Here is a 16,785-nt window from a genome sequence, read left to right on the forward strand (position 1 = left end):
ATAGAGAAATTGGAGAAAAAGATCAAATTAGCATGATTCAATTCAAATGGAAATTGCAAATCAATTATGTCAATTATGACAAATTATGCACTTTCTATGCAAAATTTGTTGATTGATAATTTATGACAATTTATGACAAATTTCTATGTCAAGAATTGATTGATTGTCAATTATGACAAATTATGACAAATTGACATGTCATTTCCATGAATTTAGGAGAGAAATAGGAGGAAAATTGAAATTAGGAATTAGAAAATGAAGAATTTAAGAAATTAGGAAAAAGATGAAATTGATGAAAATTAGAAATTAGGTAAATTAATTAATAATTTATCATTTATTAATTAATTCACAAAGAAGAAGAATTAGCCAATTAAATGAACATTTAATTGTGACAAGAAAACTTAGGATAAATAAATAATTTATTAATCCTAAAGGAGGAAATGACAAACCAGGTTAAAATCACGAAACCCTAGAAGATGAATTAGGTCTTGATGAAAGATAATTGACTCGATCATGATTTTGAATTGATAAATGACCAATGTGATAAATGATTTGATTGAGAAAATGTGCCAATTGACGAGGAACAATGACAAATTGATCCAAATTGACACGATTGAGAAGGACGACGATCGATGACAAATCGATTGCGAAATGACAAGATTGACAAAAAGACAAGGATTGATGACAAAATAGATTGCCAAACGACAATATTGAAAATGACCACGATCGATGACAAATCAATCACAAAATGACAAGATTGAACATGACAATGATCGATGACAAATCGATCGTTAAAACGACAAGATTGAAAATGATAAGGATTGATGATAAATCGATCGCCAGATGACAAGATTGATAAGAGGACAACGATCGATGCCAAATCGATCGCAAGATTGATAGGAGGACAAAACCCTTAATTAGGATTGACGATGTCCAAAATGATGACAAATGAGCACGCACATTGATGCGATAGGATAAGATCGACCAAAATCATGATTGAAGATTGTTGTCGACAAGACCAAATTCGAAGGCGAGATGAAGGAAGAATGTAGAAGAAGGACTCAATGTTTGCAAATCATAAAGACCAAGTGCGTGACATAGGAGAAAATGTTAATGTGACGCAAAAACCTAAAATGAGGCAATGCACAAATGTTAAAGTATGACTCCGCAAGCGTTGACCATTTTTAGGTGACTACAGTATTCATGAGGCTATTTGTCCAATCCTTAAGGGATGATGCAAGAGAATGGTTCTCAAGTTTAATCCCATATCCAATTAGTTCATGGAAAGAATTTCAATCAACCTTCAATGAGCAGTTTGGTGAAAGGATTTATGAGTCTTCAATGCTCATGGATCTCATTGAGATTCACATTGAGGAGGATGAATTGGTTTAAGCTTTTAACCTTCAATTTGTAAAGGTGTTGAAAATGATTCTAGAATACATCGAACCTTTTGATGCACTGGATTTAGTGGTTTATTTGGGTGCATTTGGTAGAAAGATGAGATACAAGTTGAAAAGTGAGAATCCAAAAAGTTTGCATGAGGCTCTTGAAATTGCAATGAATGTTGAAAAGGTCTCAAAATTTGGAATGAGTCTAAGCATAAAACCTAAAAAAAGAGCCACATATGCAAACAAACAATGCAGTCCCGAGGCTAATAATAGTACCCCAAATGATTACCAATGTGTAATCTTAGCTTGTGCTTCATTTCACAATGCTAGTCATCTTTCACATAATGCAGCATGTGATCCAAAGAATAACACAACACACATGACTAGGATAAATATGCTTCAGACTATAGTCATGCTTAATACTTTTATCCCAAATTATGCATATAGGCAACCACTTGGTGTGCATATACTTCAAAATGATATCACAATGGGACATAAGCTTGTTTTCCCTTGTCAATTGCCAACTGGTAGTGAAAATTTGATTGAGTCTTAGGCCTCTTACCAGCAAAATGCAAGTATTGTTGACCCCATGGTGTATTCTAAACCCTTTTTTGACATAAGAAGATTAGAAGGAGAGTCAGGGTTTGCTTTGTTTTCAAGGTTTTTGGATGCCTATATGCAAATCCCCAATGTTTTTAGACCTGAACAAGTTGTTTGTATTGATTTATTTTATGACATTATATAAACCAATTTCAAGTGTGTGGCTTCATGGTCTGAAGCCAAATGATTTTTCTCAAGTTCCTACCTAGATTAAGTTGGTTGAATGTGTCAAGAATCAAAATCCAATTGATATGTCATATGCACCTAGGGAATATACTTATGATGACATAGATATGCATAAAATCTTGCCTTGTGAAGATTACAATGATATTAATCCAACTTGTGTGCATTCTCTTGATATCTAAATCTGACAACTTTTTGTCCTATCATCCACATAAGCTTATATGAGGTAGATATAGATTCACTTGTAGCATATAAATATGACAATGATATTCACAGTACTAATAGTTTCACCAATGATGATTGTGACAATGTTGAGACCCTTCATACTTCTTGTTCTTATGAAGTTGAATATGTTGACTATGACCCTATTTCACAGAATGGTTTGAATGAGTCAAAGATGAAATTTTTTACCATACTTGAAGGTGATATTGATATGAAAATTGTTGACAATGTATGTTCATTCAAGGTTAGTTCAAATGTATGTTGCGTTGATAATGAAGACCAAGAATCACTATCAATATCAATGGATAGTTCACGAGATTATGGTAAACCTTTGGGACACAAATTATCAAATATGGGTGTGAACAAATAAGATGATGGTATGATGAGTCATGCCAAGTATGTATGTTTTCTTGTTGACTTTGGTGACATAGAAGAGAATCATAATCATGAATCTAAAAACATGTGTATTGTTGATCCTACATGGACATTGTTTAACCAAGTAGAAATAAATCCCATTGATGAGGTCCTTATTGGAAACTTTTATTCCAATCTTAACAGGGAGCAAAGAAAAAAGGTCTCGCGGGATAAGGTCACATGGGATAAGAAAATTCAAAGGTGGGTGGGCTTTTCCCTTATCCTGTGGAGTAAAACAGATACAACAAAGACCGCGTGGGATAAGAAATAATGATAATCATTTTCCTTATCCTACGAAGTAGGAGGGACATCAGTAACATCTCACGGGATAAGAGTTTGTGACGAGACATTGTGTTTTCTCTTATCTCGTAGGGTAAAATGGAGACAAAGGTGGTCTCGCGGGATAAGAAAATGACAAAGGCGGGTAGGCTTTCCCTTATCCCATGGAGTTAAAAAGGCAACAATGGTGGCGCATGGGATAAGGAAGTGTGCAAAGAAAAGAAGAAAACCTTATCTCATGGAGTGTAACAAGGGCACAAATGATGTCACAAAACCTTATCTCGTGGAGTGTAACAAGGGCACAAATGATGTCACGGGATAAGGAAGATAAAGGCGGATGTGTGTTTTCCCTTATCCCACAAGGTGAAATGATCAACAAGAAAAGGTCAGGAGATAAGGAGGACAAAAGAAAATAAGCCAAAGGGCTTATCTCACAAGGTAAAACAAAGGCATCAAAGGTGACACGAGATAAGATAACAAAGAGAAAATGAAGGAATTTCTTATCCTGCATGTTCCCACGGGATAAGAAAATAAAGGTAAATCAAAGAGACCCTTATCTCACGGAATAGAACAAAGACAAGGGAGATGTCGCGGATAAGAAAGCAAAGAAAAAGCATGCATGGCTTGTCCCACATAGTTACAAAGGTAATAACGGTCCCACGAGATAAGAGACAGTGAGGCAGAAACAAAGAAATCTTATCTCATGAGGTAAATAGGAAGTGCAAAGGGACCCACGGGATAAGAAGACAAAGCAAATCCAAAGGGGATGGTTGTTCCCCCTTATCCCGTATCATAAGATAAAGAAACAAAAAGCAAAACAAGAAAAGTCTTATCCCACGGGGTAAAAATAGACCCATATAGACCTTACGGGATAAGAACTCAGAGCATCTCAGTGGTCAAACGCAGCCAGGGAAGCGTGGACCCGGGGTGCCATGTCAGCCAATCGCGATCATTGGATCTTCATAAAGGCCTGACCCGACGATCATGTTTTAATATTCTATTGGGCTTGTTGGATGCTTATGTGGAGAGATCTTGCATGTCCATCTTCGTGTGAATCTCTCTGATCAATGATGGACATTTGATTTTCTTTGTGCTGTTGAGTTTTGAATTCTCTGCAGGAGGATGGTTGTCAACCGGATGGTCGAGGATGTTCTTTACTCAGTCGACAGCCAATTTTGGACCCAATTTCAATGCAACCACCAGTTTTCAATGCCATAACTCTAGAGGTCACCCCTACAGGTTGATTTCATATGCCACACATGCCCTCTTCAATATAGTTCAGAGACTTTTGGGCTCTGTAGGTACACAAAGATGCATTCAGATGCAAGGTTTTCCCTTATTTGTGGGGATTTTTATTTTTTCGAAGGCAGAGGACACTCTTAGAGCTGTTTTCACCATGCCATCAGATTTGTTGATCTGATCTCTCTCTCCTTTGATATTTTTGTAACCTAACCCAAGTGGGGTTAGGGTTTTCTCAAATGAAATCATCTGAGTTATTCCTAATCTATAAAAAGGCAAATTTTGATCGGATATCTTATCCTTTTTTTCTTCTACAGAACTCTTCATGTTTTTCTGCACTTGTAAAAATTGTCTTGCCTTCTCATGAATAAAATTAGTCTATTTGCCTCATTTTGTTTCCCTTAATTTGTGTAATGCCTTACCTCATTGTTTGAATACATTCTTGTTGGCTTTTCTGAGTTGTAGGTGTAGTGTTGATTCCTCTTTGGGTGGAACCTGTGAACTAGTTTCAGTTCCTCTTGCCATTTTCCAAATTCCAACCTTCACTCACATTTAGGTGACAATTAGGATAGAAATCAGTGCATACCTAGGGTAGTTGTATTGATGTTTTGTACATTCATAAGCAAGGGAGATCATCATTTTAGTCTAGGTGCAAACTTTTTTTCCCTTCTTTCATGCATTTTGTTTTCTCTCTCCCTTTCCCTGAGAATCAATAGATTAGTTTTACCAAGTGTAGGGTTGGTCCAACACTCTGCATTTCAAATTGAAGAGGAAATTGGCCTTCTCCAGAGATTCAACCTCACAACAGCGCAAGGTCCCACACTTGAGAGTTTGTTTCCATGTTTCACAAGGTTGGTGATCAAGCCTAATCACCAAGGGTGAAAACTTGTGTGACAACAGTTTTTGGCACATCCAGTGGGACATCTTTTCAACATTTTTGCTAAGATTTTAGTGCTTATCTTAGCAATCCAACCTTTAGAGGCAATAAATCAAAGCATTTGGCGACTCTACAAAAAGGAAATGTACTGTTTATGCAGTCCAAAGCTCTAACCACTGAAGATTCGGTGTGCTCTTCAATTCATCTTGCTTTTGGAGGCAAGCATTTGGCACCCGGTGACTCTGCAAGTCTTGGTATGTCACCTTTTTCTCTCTGGTAGGGAAGATCTTTTTCCTTTTAAGCATTTCATGTAACAAAGATCATCTTTTAAATGCTTCAATATGAGCTCCTACCATGGGTGTAATTTCTATTCACCCCCATTTTTTGAAAATACCAATCAAGCCTCCCCATCTGTAATGCCCCGCCAGGAAACCCCTAAGGGTTTAAGTTAAAAACACTCAATTAGAGTGCAAATTTTTTATTTTTTTTTTTAAATAATAATTAAGAGCGTTAATGAAAAAGTCACAATATTAAGATAGATTGAAGTTAACTCAATTCATAATTAGACACGACATTAAAATACAACAGAGATAATCTGTCAATTTAGATATCACAGCGGAAGGCTCAAACAATCCTAAGGAGTTTCCTAACGCGATTACATAACCTTACACCTAACTCAACTTGCGTCATCAGATCCACTAATCTGGATATCTTAATTATGGGATAATGCATAGACCTGAATTACCTATGTGTTCAAAGATATGACATCTTAAAATTTTAGGAGCGTTCATTTACTTTAGTGGTTAGGAGGCCTTCGAGGAGTTATTTATTCAATGCACTTAGTTTCATAATTACATTAAGAGCCCCCCCCCCCCCAAGGGGGTTCATGAAGTTCATTCCTGGGGTTGTGGTATCCAATCACAATTGATTTCATCCTTTAATGTTTAAAAGTATGCCTATTAAGATTCATTCATTTAAGGTTAAACTACGATTAGTAAAGCAAGGATTCCTTCATTTGATTTTAAAATATTCACCCACATTTGATATCTTTCTTAAATATTAAAAAGTATGGTTAATAAGTAGAGTTCGTTTCTTAGGGATTAACTACATCAATTAGAGTGAGATCCCTTCATTTGGTTTCATGCATAGCCATCTGATGAGTTGAAGTTCTTTTATGAAAGGTATTATGTAAGTAGTCATGGAATTCATTTGAAGTGTTAATAATGCAATAAATGGTCTAACTTCATTAAGATGGATATGCATTGGAACTACGGAAAACATCCTTTAAATTAAAGTATCGTTAACTAGATGACATTCATCATTTCAAGATTAGAGTAATAAGATCATAATGACGTTCTTCTATTAGAATTAAAGTACATTTATCTTATTGCATATCTTATTTTTGTTAGATAAAATTTAAAGGAAAGAGATACTTTTACTAAGATTTAATGTATAAACAACTAATCAATTATTTCCCATTCTAGTTCAATTTTAGCAAACATGAGGGATTCCTTTTATAAGGATAAAAATATGGATATCTAATTGAGTTCACCCAATTATAAAGTTAATCCGATGAGGATTATTGATTTTAATTACAACATAAATTACTAAGTATATTCATCCAATATACATCATGAGTTACCTAATTGAGTCCACACGATTATCAAATTTAACTGGTGAGGATTATAGTTGAGGTTAAAGCGTGAAATAACTTAACAAATCATCCAATGCAATGAAGCATAATTAACATGGCATGAATTCATCCACTATGGTAAAAAGATAGATGTTTCTATGATGTTCATCTTTTAGGTTTCAATCCAAGAATTGTGACATAAATTTTAACCTTGTTTCTTCTTCTTACATTCTTTCCACTTATATACTTAATAACGAGTTAATCAAATAAAGTATTCTAGCAAGATTCTTTCCATTATTAAACTTTAAAATAACATTAACAAATTACTTTTTTTTTTTTTTTCACAACTTTAATTACAATATTTAACTACTTTGTCATATTCATAATTCACAACGTTTTAAGAACTTAAATACTACATTTATCCATATGAATAATGTTATGCACTTAAATTTGAATTCATTAAATTTCCACCATACACATATGCCAGAATACAACCATCCATGATAATTTTCAAAACATAAAACAAAGCACGCTATAAACATCGCATAACACAGATATGATCTCGGAGTTCACCCCGGATGGGCTACATCTCCGGGTCTGCTCAACTGCAAGACCCCTTGGTATTATATCTTTAGGAATTACATAATTGATAAGTCTTTTACATCTTGCCACTGGGCGAATACAAACAATAAGCATCAGACACCTCGGACGTTAATTATGTAATGATCCCTTTCGTAATGGATGCTACTAAATACATCAAGTAAATAGGACAAGGATTTCTTAACAGGTAGTACCCTAAATGGAGACTAGACCGACGTTGGACAGAACAAAGAAATCAGATGACAGGGACCCAACAAAATTTCCCAAATTAATAAGTCATGCTCAAGCGTTGACGAGTAATATTTAACACTTTCCCAAGCTGACGTAAACGTCTAACCAAATTAGATAACCCTTAGATGCCCACTAATGATAAGATGGTTTTACAAAGATAATCTAGCCCCTTTTTTTTAACTACACAAGGAATACCTTATCACTATATACGAACAAAAATAAGTTAAGAGTAAATAAAGAAATAGGACAACAGTTCCCGAGCTAACTTAAGCTTAATGTACATCTCAACGTTCGTGAAATAATAAAAATCAATTTCCATAGTATTCTTAGGAAGTAAAGTTCATATAAGTCATCAAGTATATGTATATACCTAGTAGATGCTACTATGTTAACTTATATTTTAACGTATCTATTTGTCTTTTTTTTTTTGACATTTAAAATAGAAAATCATAACTAATTATCATGCACATCTCCATTCAAATTTCAAAATGAAATATTGCTTATAATAAATCGAAATTACTAAGCATCCCTTTGTTTTTGGATAGCATAAAATAACCCATACTAAAGCCAATTTTTAAGCTTGCTAAATAAAAAAAAACTAATTTATAATTAATAGACAATAGTAACAAAAAAATGAAATAAACAAATTTAAAAAAAAAAAAAAACGTTTGAAACGGCCAACCCTAGCCGCGGGCTCTCCCGTGCGGCGGTGCCACTGCGGTGCCCGCAGGCCCGCGGCGCCCTGCGGCCACCGCGGCCACCGAATCGCATAGGCATGCGGCGGGGAGGTCACAAGTAAGCGAGTGGGGGAGAGGGAAGCTAGCAGGGGAGGGGAGGAGGAGCGGGTGGAGCTCCGCTCCCCGCCTCCAAACCCCTTCCCACAGCCAAACAAAAAAACGCACAGCGCGTTGAAATGTAAAAACGCAGTCCCCTTTTTTTTTTAAAAAAAAAACAATGGAAAGAAAAAAACATGAAATGATTCGAAGTTTAAATATTTCGAATCATTCATACAGGGTTTTTTTGTTTTAAACTAAGAAACGTGGTTTTCAACCACTCCCACCCACAACAGCAGAACCCCAATATCAAAAAAAAACAGTCTAAAGAAAAACTTACAACAAGAATATTTCAAAACCCTCATCATACCCATCAAGACCCATTTTATAACAGTCATGAAAAGAATTCCCAGATTTATACCAAAATCTTCAATATGGGAGAAAATGTCTCCTATCAAGTTTAAAATCACAAAATCCCTTAACAACAAGGATTTGATTCAAAATAACCAAGTTGGGAAGAGACTGAAAACTAACTTCAAACACATTCATGAGAATTACTGTTTTTTTTTTTTAAATCTTGTATTCAACAATAGATCAAGAAGAAGATTCGAATCCTACCTCATAGTGCAGATTCCGGGCTTGGATCTTGATGAAGAGCTTTCCCAATCTGCTGCTCCAAGGCAAATTCCCCCCATTTTTTTTCCAAAAAGAAACTCTCCAGCCAAAGACCCCCAAAATGCTTACAAAACTAGGTTAAAAGAAAAACCCTAATTTTGCCCTAATTTTCAATTTCGAAATTAGGCATTTATTTTTGAAATAAAATGAATGAAAACGAAATGGAAGTCATTCATTTACCTTATTTAATACATCTCATTTGTTTTCCTTATTAAAGTTATAATGCTTCTATTTCTTTTTAAATTTTTAATTTCTCAAAATCGATTTAGTTCTACAATTATATTTTGGAACTATTGACCGGATAAGGCGTTTTTGATTAACTTAATTTTCTAAAAATCAAACTTTTATATTATATCGACTTTACAAGTAAGGAGAAAATAATTTCATTTAAATAATAATAATTTACCCCTTTTTCTTCCAAAATGCGAAAATGAGTACTTTAATTTCTATCTCTCCAATGACTTTAAAATTTTTCCTTTCTAAAATGCATAGTTCAATAAATTCGTTATTTTAAAATTAGCTATTAAATTAACTCGCTATAACATAATAAAGCAACATTTTTAAATAAATAACTAATCTAATGCAAGAGTCTTGTTTCTTCAAATTTCTCAACTACAAATACATAAATGTTACAAATGCGTAAATGAGCACACTAACCCCAATTAAATACCTTAAGCTAGCTACAATAATAATTTAAAGAAAATCTCTTTAATTACTGATTAATCGTATAAAAGAAACTACCTATTTAAATTTCTATATCTCTAATGTGTACGTTTAATCATAATTTTAAATTTAATACTTAGGATAACAAACCTCACTTACCTCACGCAAGGCACGCAAATTGAAGAAATCTCCCAAATCTCTTGACACGCATCCCAAAGAAAGGCAAGCCCCACAAATCCACACACGATGCTCACCTAACCATGGCTAAGGCAAGACGAGAGTTATATGACCACTAAATCCGAATTCAAAAGATGAAGGAGCATACTCAACCTTGCAAATTCCAAAGGGAATAAACCTTGCCCTAAGCGGTGTTGTACCTGCAATCCCCTGCACCCATGAATTCATACAAGCATGCATATACATATACATATTCAATGAAGGTGTTAGCTCAAGATTTATCTCAAGGGTTAGGAATCAATTACATTTACACGAAAATCGATGCAAACGCACAATAATAAGTATGCACAATTTATTTATATTATCTAAACTACACATTGCATATCGATTAATCTACCATTCAAGAATGCCACATAGGAAGTCAATCAAGGTTAAACGGGTTTTAAAAGTCCGACTAGGGTATGGGCATTACACCATCCTACCAATATGAACAAACTAGGACTGCTCCTAGTTTTAATCCAAATATTTTTCCTCCAATGGCAGGTGGGTATTTCCCTAATGCTTACCACTCACCCACCCCTGCTCAGCCTTCTTATCATCTTAACCCATCCCTAAAGAATGAAATATCCCTCCTTGCAGAGGCTATGGTGTCACAAGTGACTCAAGGGTTAAGAGACACCATGATGGATTATAGAGGACAGCTTGATGAGATCAAGCAGCAACAAATCTAGGAACAACAATAGGAGGAGGCCTTTTACCAACAACAAGAGGAGCTTTCTTACCAAGCTCAACTACATCAGCAACAAAATTTGGAGGCTCAACAACATGTGGCCTTCCTTGAATATCAGCTTGCATCTGCAAGGCAAAAGGAATAAATTAGACACTTGGCAGCCCTAGAGGTCAAAATCATGCAGGCAGAGGCCTCTGCTCCCTTCCCACCTATAAGAAGGTTCCCAAGTTTCATACAGGGGAGCCCTCGTAGATATTTTCAGGTGCCTATCCTTGAGCAGATCCACCCTTACAATGAGCCTATCCAAGAGATCTCTAACTTCAATGCCCCAAGTTTCATGGGAATACCAGCTATGGATGTGAAGGAGCCTATTTTTCAGGCTCCTTAGTGGTTTGGCCCTATTGAGATCTATCTTTGCAAAGGTGGTTCTGTTGTCTAGAGGGAAGATGGTGGCCATCTTCTTTCCAATTTTGATGGGCGGTCTGCCCATGAGGAGGATTCCATGGTGGAGCCTAAGGTGCTAGAGGAGCAAACAGAAGACAGCTTGCAGCATTTGGACACCATGAAAGAAGAATGCAACAAGGAGGAAGCTTTGATCAATTTTGATCATCTTCCCTCTTTCATTGAAGGTGAGGGAGCTCTTCCTTCATCTGAGCTAGTGGTGTATTCTCTACATGAGGGGCCTACACTTGAAGAGGTTAGTCCTAGTGACTATGGGATATTGGGAGAAATCAATTTTTCTCCCACTCCTATTTTTTAGTATCTGAAGAGAGATGCAATAATGCCCAAGTCAATCCCCTGTGTTTCAAGAGCGAGGAGGAGTTGAAAGAGGACTCTTTTTGGGATGACTTGGGAGGCTTTTGTTCAGGTTTGGACACTTTTTTGCCTTGTCCTATGCAAGTCTAGGAGAAATCAAATGAGGACTTTAAGCTTTTAGAAATTCAAGATGATGACATGCATGAGGTAGTTGTTCAAGGTGAACAAGAACAAGAATCAGAGATGATTGAGAGAGAAGATTTTCTTTTCTTTGATTTTGATGATGAGGTTGAGGTAGAACATGTGGCAGATGTCAAGTTTAATTTTGACCTTGATCTCCACATGTTCTCAAATATAATTGAGACTTTTTATGCCAAACTCAATGAAGTCGAGTTCATCCCCTTAGGAGGGGAGCAATCTGGTCAGCATGATCAAATTTTGATGGTGGAGGCGGTTGAGGAAGAGCAGGCCAGTAGAGAGAGCTCAACCTTTGGCATATCAAGGGGTTGCCAAATCAAATATATCTCCATGATTTGGGCCAAGTAGAAAGTTGCAGAGCCACATACCCAAGTCCCAAGTGTATCTCTGACCAGCAGTGTGTTTGATCAACAAATTGGGGTATGTATTTTTTATTTCTAAGTTGCAGGGTTTCTTGCAACTATTTATGGTTTTGTCTTCACTTTTCCAGCTCTGTATTTTGTTTCAGAGCCATGTAAATCACCCCTCCTTGTTTAGGGAGGGAAGCTACTTTAACCAATCTATGAATGGTTTTGTTTAACAGCTTCCAATTGATTGGCTAGAGTAGGGTAGTGTAGGATTTATTTTCCTCCAAGTGCTTCGGCACATTGTATTTAATTTATGTTCTTCTGCTTTCCAAGAAGTGCTCGAGAACAATCTCCTCTTTCAGTGTGGCAAAAAAAATTGATGTAATCCAGGTTGCAAGGGTAGAGATTATCTTTTTGCTTCAAGTTTTGACTTTGCACCCAATGGACTTCATAAGGATACTGATCAATGTGCCAAGCAGGCTTGCCATCACCTCTGAGTCACTAGAAATGTTGGCAATTTTTGTGCCAACCTTAACATGGAGCAAAGAAAAAAGGTCTCATGGGATAAGATCACACGGGATAAGAAAATTCAAAGGCAGGTGGGATTTTCCATTATCCTGCGGAGTAAAATAGATACAACAAAGATCACGCAGGATAAGAAATAATGATAAGCATTTTGCTTATCCCACGGAGTAAGAGGCACATAAGCAACATCTCATGGGATAAGAGTTTTTGACAAAATGATGTGTTTTCTCTTATCCCATAGGGTAAAATGGAGACAAAGGTGGTCTCATGGGATAAGAAAATGACAAAGGTGAGTAGGCTTTCCCCTTATCCCATGGAATTAAAAAGGAAACAACGGCGGTGCACGGGATAAGGAAGTGTCCAAAGAAAAGAAGAAATCCTTATCCCGCAGAGTGGAATGGGTGCACAAATGATGTTGCAGGATAAGGAAGACAAATGTGGATGTGTGTTTTTCCTTATCCCGTAGGGTGAAATGGTCAACAAGAAAGGGTCGCAGGATAAAGAGGATAGAAGAAAATAATCCAGAGGTCTTATCCCACGAGGTAAAACAAAGGCATCAAAGGTGGCGCGGGATGAACAAAGAGAAAACAAAGGACTTTCTTATCTGACGCATTCCTGATGGATAAGAAAATAAAGGTATATAAAAGAGACCCTTATCCCGCAGAATATAAAAAAGACAAGGGAGATGTCACGGAATAACCAAGCAAATCAAAAGCATGTATGGCTTGTCCCATGGAGTTACAAAGGTAAAAATGGTCTTGCGGGATAAGAGACAATGTGGTAGAAACAAAGAAAGATTATCTCACGAGGTAAACAAGAAGTGCAAAGGGACCTATGGAATAACAAGACAAAGAAAATCCAAAGGGGATGGTTGTTCCCCCATATCTCGCATAATAAGATAAAGAAACAAAAGGCAAAATAAGTAAAGGCTTATCCCGCAGGGTAAAAATAGACCCACAAAGACCTTGTGGGATAAGAACTCGGAGCAACTCAGTGGCTAAACATAGCCAAGGAAGCGTGGACCTGGGGTTCCACATCAACCAATTATGGTCATTGGATCTTCATAAAGGCCTAATCCAACAGTCGTGTTTTAATCTTCTATTGGACCTGTTGGATGCTTATGTGGAGAGATATTGCGCATCCATCTTCACATGAATCTCTCTGATCAACAATGTACATTTAATTTTCTTTGTGCCATTGAGTTTTGAATGCTCTGTAGGAGGGTGGTTGTCGACCCAATGGTCAAGGACATTCTTTGCTCAGTTGGCACCCAATTTTGGACCCGATTTCAATGCAGCCACTAGTTTTCAACGCTATAACTCCATAGGTGACCCCTGCAGGCCAATTTCAGATGCCACCCATGCCCTCTTCAATGTAGTTCGGAGAGTTTTAGGATCTACAGGTACACAAAGACACATTTAGATGCAGGGTTTTCCCTTATTTGCGGGGATTTTTGTTTTTTCAGAGGCAGAGGATGTTCTCAGAGTTGTTTTCACCACGCCATCAAATCTATCGATCTGGTCTATCTCTTCTCTCATATGTTTGTAACATAACCCGGGTGAGGTTAGGGTTTTCTCAAATGAAATCATTTGAGTTATGTCTGATCTAGAGATGCAAAACTGTAACATTTTGATTGGATATCTTCTCCTTTTTTTTCTTCTACAGAACTCTTCATGTTTCTTTGCACTTGTAAAAATTGTCTTGCCTTCTCATGAATAAAATTAGTCTATTTGCCTCATTTCATTTCACTCAATTTGTGTAATGTCTTACCTCTTTGTTTGAATACATTCTTGTTGGTTTTCCTGAGTTGTAGGTGTAGTGTTGATTCCTCTTTGGGTGGCACCTGTGAACTAGTTTCAGTTCCTCTTGCCATTTTCCAAATTCCAACCTTCACTCACATTTAGGTGACAATTAGGATAGGAATCAGTGTAAACCTGGGGTAGTTTTATTGATGTTCTATACAGTCATAGGCATGGGACATCATCATTTTAGTCTAGGTGTAAGCCTTTTTTCCCTTATTTCATGCATTCCCTTTTCTCTCTCTCTTTCCCTGAGAATCAACAGATTAGTTTTACCAAATGTTGGGTTGGTCCAATACTCTGCATTTTAGATTGAAGAGGAAGTTGGCCTTCTCCAAAGATTCAACCTCATAATAGCACAAGGTCTCACACTTGAGAGGTTGTTTCCATGTTTCACAAGGTTGGTGATAAAGCTTGATCACCAAGGGTGCAAACTTTTATGACAATCGTTCAGATCAGGGAAATGTTTATAACAAGGAAGGTTTTCATGAAGATGTGCATAGTGAAATTTGTCCATGCTTGTTTGAACCAATGCTTGAAGTTATTCACATGCAATTGGATGGAGAGTGGAAAGATAAAGCACATTACATCTTCAAACCAGAGATGGATGTGTTTATGCATGATTTCAGTGTTGAAGATATAGATATGACTAACTTGCAAGCTGTTGAAATGTACAATGAAGGTGAGAATTTTTTTTTAGAATTATGTTCTTGCAAGTTTAATATACTCTTGTTACAAATTGACCCCTTGTATGATTGCTTCCTCTTTAATACACATAGGGCTTCTTTGTCTAGTTTGGAACCTAATGATCATGATGAACCCATGACTTATGTGAAAGCTCATGTGAATAGACTAATGACACCAATTGTGTGGTGGATTATGAATGTTATAAATTTTCAACCCAATTCGAAGAGATTTCAATGGAGTGATAACAAGGAAAGTAATGGAAAGTGTAGCACACAATATATATGTCTCCCATATGATGAATGTAATATGTGTATGTCATACCATGATGAGAAAATTTAATATAGGCTTGATTGAACAGTGCTAGTCAACGATGTTATTCACTACATTGGAACATATAGTGGAATGGCGAGCAATATTAGTATTATTGTTTATGATGAAGATTTTCTCAGTGATGGTTTCATATTGAATATGATGCAATCATTTGATAACTAGGTATTTAATAGAGCTAAACATTGTTTTTTCATCCTTGGCCACCCAATGAACCTTGAAGCCTAATTTTTAGAGCCAAACATACAGTGGTTAAGAGGGTCAATAAAGTAGGCATTTGGTCTACTTCCACTAGAGATCTGAATTCTTGCCATGCCCGTAAGGGCCATGCATCCTTGAGCAAGAGAAACTATTGAGACCTTCAAAAAATTTAAAAATTTGAAGGGCCCACGATGAGGAAACTGATTGCAATACTCAGAAACACCCCTACAAATTCTTCCCAAGTAGCCCACTTTGAGGGTGAAAAACTCAAACCCCTTTGATGATCATGATTAATCACATTGTTATTTTATTTAGGAGTTATTAGAGAGTGTCCATGTCTATTTGCAACTTCCCATAATCAAATTTGATGAGTTTTCAAAGTACTTAGTTTGGGGGATTTGAGAAGGTTTGTTGTCTACACATTGCTAAATGTGCTAGAGTATCCATTTGCAAATAATGATATTTTTCTACTAGATGATTCATGGAAAAATGATTGATTCTTGTGATTTTCCATATCTTAATGTGCTCATGTGTCAGTTTTTAGGGCCCCGAGACTTCATTTGATATTTTTACACAGTCAAAATTAAATGCAAATTACTTGGTTTTGTTGTCAGAACAATGTTAAATATGTCAAAGTAGCTTCACATCTTGATTTATATTTCATGACCAAATGACCTACATGTCAAATGGACTGTTTCTCATTTTTTTTGTATATTCATGTACTCCCTCGCTTAGTTACGGCACCCCAACACTTCATTTGATATTTTTTCAAAGCCAAAAGCAAACTGATTTTGCATAGATTTGACATCAGCACTTCCAGAAAGTTTTCAAGAGCCCATCTTTGACCTCCAATATCTTGCAAAGGAAATGGATTCAGGTAAAACCTCTTTGCACATGTACTCATTGTTTCTTGATGAACCATTCCACCTAGTGGTAGCTTCCTAGAGAAAATTTTGATTTTTTTTCAAGGTAGTGATTTGGTGGGGTTCAGATAAATTTTACATGGGCAATTTAAGAAAATTATCAAGCAACTTTGACCATTTAAAAATTTTCACCTCGCGCATCATCACACGAATCCACTTGACAAATTGATTCTCATAATAACATTCAACACATCTATTAGTTTTTGAGACTCAAGGAGAAGGTTTGGTCGATTTTTTAAGGCATTTTTTAAGGCCAACTTAACCAAATATTTTAGAAGTCAAGTTAAAACGAGAATCTGCTCTATCTCTTAGGTCCAAAAAGTGTAGACTTGTGGTTT

The sequence above is a fragment of the Cryptomeria japonica genome, chromosome 2 (genome assembly GCF_030272615.1).
Source record: "Cryptomeria japonica chromosome 2, Sugi_1.0, whole genome shotgun sequence".
In the NCBI taxonomy this organism is placed as follows: domain Eukaryota; kingdom Viridiplantae; phylum Streptophyta; class Pinopsida; order Cupressales; family Cupressaceae; genus Cryptomeria; species Cryptomeria japonica.